Source organism: Sebastes umbrosus, chromosome 14 (genome assembly GCF_015220745.1).
Source record: "Sebastes umbrosus isolate fSebUmb1 chromosome 14, fSebUmb1.pri, whole genome shotgun sequence".
NCBI classification, from domain to species: Eukaryota; Metazoa; Chordata; class Actinopteri; order Perciformes; family Sebastidae; genus Sebastes; species Sebastes umbrosus.
This window is the reverse complement of record NC_051282.1, coordinates 11,028,233-11,032,258: the sequence shown is the minus strand read 5'-3', so window position 1 is coordinate 11,032,258 and position 4,026 is coordinate 11,028,233. Positions and strand designations below refer to the sequence as shown.

The following is a 4,026-nucleotide window of genomic DNA, read 5'->3' as shown; positions in this document are numbered from 1 at the left end:
ATCACAAGAGCACAGAACCCCCCCCCACCCAAGATATGAGTAATAACAGCATGTATGATATCTCTGCTTTTTGCCAGCACACTTTGCCAGATGTGTAACGTTATTACAAAAAGTGTTATATAGGTAAAGCTTGACTCATGCAGAATTGTATCAATACTATACTTGAATGTTTTCTGCATACATGTGGATCACCTTTTGATTATTTGATTATATTGTTATCCAAAGCATCCGTCTGCCACATGGCCTGATTTAGCAGCTGTCATAAAGTCATAAAGAGTTTTTGTTTTGATTTGACTCTATAATTACCCAACAGTAATTACAGGTTATTCCAATACTACAACTTGTCATTATATTGATTTTGCTCATCTTACTTTACTGTTATTTCCTGACAATTTCTGCACATTACTACGTCAAATGTTAAAGGGCTATGACGCTCCAACCTGATTCCACACAACAAGTTTTTATGAAATGTCAGGTTACATCCAGTATAACTGTTGTTTCAACAGCATTTAAATGACTATATTTCATCATCTGAATACGGTCATTTAATAACCCTGATAGGTTGTCCGGAGCAGATCCGGCCAGAACCTCTGCTGTAGGCTGACTGGAAGGTCACTGACTGGAAGGTCACTGACTGAAGGTCATTGACTGAAGGTCACTGACTGAAGGTCACTGACTGAAGGTCACTGACTGAAGGTCATTGACTGAAGGTCAGCCTAGAGGACAGCTCCTTTCTGACAACGGGGTCAGTTCGGAGTAGAGGCTCGGACCGGCTCTCCTCTGAGCTACATGAGGACTATCAGCTTTCTCTAAAGGGGGAACCCGTGTAAGGGATTGGCTGGAAAGCTAGGTTGTTCGGAGCAGATCCGGCCGGAACCTCTCCTCTAGGCTGACTGAAGGTCACTGAAGGTCAGCCTAGAGGACAGCTCCTTTCTGACAATGCGTCAGTCTGGAGTAGAGGCTCGGACCGGCTCTCCTCTGAGCTACATGAGGACTATCAGCCCTTCTCAGGCCTGGAGCCGCGGGGACCAGGTTCAGACCTCCTCTGGAGAGAGAGAGCCTGGTTAGTCTCAGGACTGGTCGGCCGGATTGGCTGAGAGAATGATGAAGTAACAGTTCTGGTCAACGACCAATGATCATGACTCATTGTTGCTCTTTCAAAATGAAAAGCGGAGAACAGTTTTCTGTTTACGTTTTCTTTCTTAACTTACCCTGTAAAGTCCAAATGCGATGTCCTTTCCCTCAAACCAACATTCGCGCACTCACAAGCCGATCCGGTTACCTGCGGTACTACAGCAGGTAAACAGAGGAGCAGAGCGCGCCGTGCTGCGGGCGCTCCAAACCAACTTTACGCACACGCGCACCAAATCCTTTAATTGTATTCAGTGTGACTATCCCTAAGTCTGTAACCTGCTAAGTCTATTCATCTAGGCAAAAAATATTTTTTATTAAAATGTATGTAAAAAATACAACCTAAATAGTACATTAATACAAATCAGTAAGATAAGGTAAAAGAAAGGTGAAAAACAGCTATATAATGTATCTTTAAACAGTAAATTAACTGTAAAATACTGTGAAATTAATTAAAAAAACCCATTTCAAACTGTATTTTTCATTAACAGTACAAAGCTGTAAATTTCAGCGAAAGTATAATAATGTTACTTTTACAGTAACATAAAGGCAACCCTGCTGCCAGTTCTTTACTGTTATTTTACTGGGAAATTCTTAACAGTGTATACCTCCCAGATAAAAACAAAGGACGCAAAGAAAAGGAGGAATCAGATGGTTAGGACTTTCCTTATCACAGTCAACATTAATGGATAAAAAAAAAAAAGGTGGTGATTTTTGGATTGGGTGCCATTGGGTGTGTCGCATGGAGGGGGATACAAGGGGTCATTGTTGGAGAGAACAGCGCTCGTGTTTGTGTCCCATAATGTCCCCCCTCGTGTCTCCTTTCTGCAGCGCGCTGTTGGGTTATAAACGCGCGCTCCGTGGCAGTTATAGAGGGTGAGGGTGCAATTAGAAAACTCACACACGAGTATTGATGGAGATTCGTCTCAGCTTTACTCAATTTTCTTAATGAAGTTTGGAACAGTGAGAAAGAGGCCGTTCTTTTCTCTCTTCCTAATTCACCACATCCAAGTCACAACAACCGATATCTATACTCCACAGGGAGAATTAAAGATGCGCACCATCTTTCTTTCTTTCTTTCTTTTTATATACTTTATTTTTTTTTTTACCTTTTTTCAAAGCTGTTTTCATATATGCAATCCACTGTTTGTAATTACAACAGTCTATAAACCAACTTTTAAGTAGATGAGCTTACAGACAAACCAGTACAATTAGAGAAAACAACCTCAACATTCAAAACCACAACAAAACCAAGAAAAGAAATAACAATAATAATAATAATTACAAAAAGAAAGACTAGAGTTATAAAAACAAAACAACAAAACAAACAAAAAAAACACAAAAAAATAATAGTACAAAAACACGAGTAATAATAAATGGAATCAACAAATAAGTTAATAGAAAATAAAAAAGGGGGGGAGGGGAGGACCATCTTTTTAAGGGCCTTTCAATGTTGTCTTGTGATGTGATGGCGAATATAAGTGGATAAACATGAATATAAAAACTCATTTGTAGGGTTTAAGCGCTGCATGAATGTATGTTTTTACCTATCTGCTGCTATTATGATTGAGCATCCGATCATTTTGCATCCCAAATGTTTGTTTGTGCCTAAAAAAGTGGGAACACTTTTTTTTTCACATGAGCCATTGCTGATGCAAATTAACCTTGACTTTTAAATAAGTCAAAACAAACGATCATTCATGTGTCTATTTGATTGCGTTTGGGGGGGGGGGGGGGGGGGGGGGGGGGGGGGGCTCCGGGCTGTTTGCGAGGCGCAGTTTGTCTCCATTTTGCCCAAGAAAAGATCAGGCCAAATTAAGCTTTTTTAGAATTATTTATGGATCAGTCGGTGATATAAAAAAACTGTGTTACCTCCGAGGATGTTCTGAAATCTTAAACTGCGTCATCATCAGATGTTATAGGCTCCACGAGAACATTTGTCTCAGCTGATGAATCCACGAATCAACTACTGCTGCTGCAGCATTCTTGATTTAGATTTGTGAACAGTTTTTAATAAGCCTGTCTCTCATTTAGATGCTGGAGGGAAAATTAAATAAAATGGCCATTTTGGTTTCTGAAAAAATCGCAGATGTCTTTAGAACTGGACTTCCTCTGAAGTTAACACCAAAAAAAACAAGGCCTGTATCATTTGCCAGGTGTGGAATTAAAAGAATACAACTGTTCAATAGATAATATGGCTGATTGATAGACATCTCCTCACGTAAAACCTTTAGCACATTGGTTTATTACTGTTTTCAATCTCAACTCATAGAAAGAGAAACAACATTTTTTGTTTTTATTATGAGATAGATGGAGAGAGAGAGAGGGAGAGAGAGAGACAGAGAGAGAGTGCATGTCACAGCCTAAGAGACAACCACAACAACACATAATAAATGTACCTCACACTCTGCCTTTTATTTACTCCTCTACTTCATGGGTTCTTTTTTTTTTTTTTTTTTTTACATTTATCCAGTGATATTGCAATATATTGTTATTAATTGTTTTTTATTTGTTTGTTTTATTGACACAACAAACATTAATTGCTTCTTTATTGTTTTCTTACATTTGTTTTTATTTTGTTCTTTTTTATTTGTATTTATTATTGAATTGACGCTTGGCAATATTGTTCACCTGACAGTCATGCCAATAAAGCAAATTGAATTGAATTGAATTGAATTGAGAGAGAGAAAGAGAGAGAGAGAGAGAGAGAGAGAGAGAGAGAGAGAGAGAGAAAGAGAGAGGGGGAGAAAGAGAGAGAGAGAGAGAAAGAGAGAGAGAGAAAGAGAGAGAATTTCTTCAGCCAATCAGAGGTCTCCTAGCCTTCATCCGTGCTGCTCCTTTAAGAGCAGTATCTTTTTCTTTTTTTTCTCTCTCAGCTTCATACAAGGAGCTCTT

General features: G+C 38.9%; 1 long non-coding RNA gene across 1 annotated transcript; it reads left to right on the top strand.

Moving 5' to 3' along the window:
* The first annotated feature begins 558 nt into the window (after positions 1-558).
* On the top strand, positions 559-1,227 carry LOC119501831. The gene is made up of 2 exons (XR_005209931.1): positions 559-626; positions 711-1,227. It is a non-coding gene; the product is annotated as an uncharacterized LOC119501831 (long non-coding RNA).
* Positions 1,228-4,026: the final 2,799 nt, after the last annotated feature.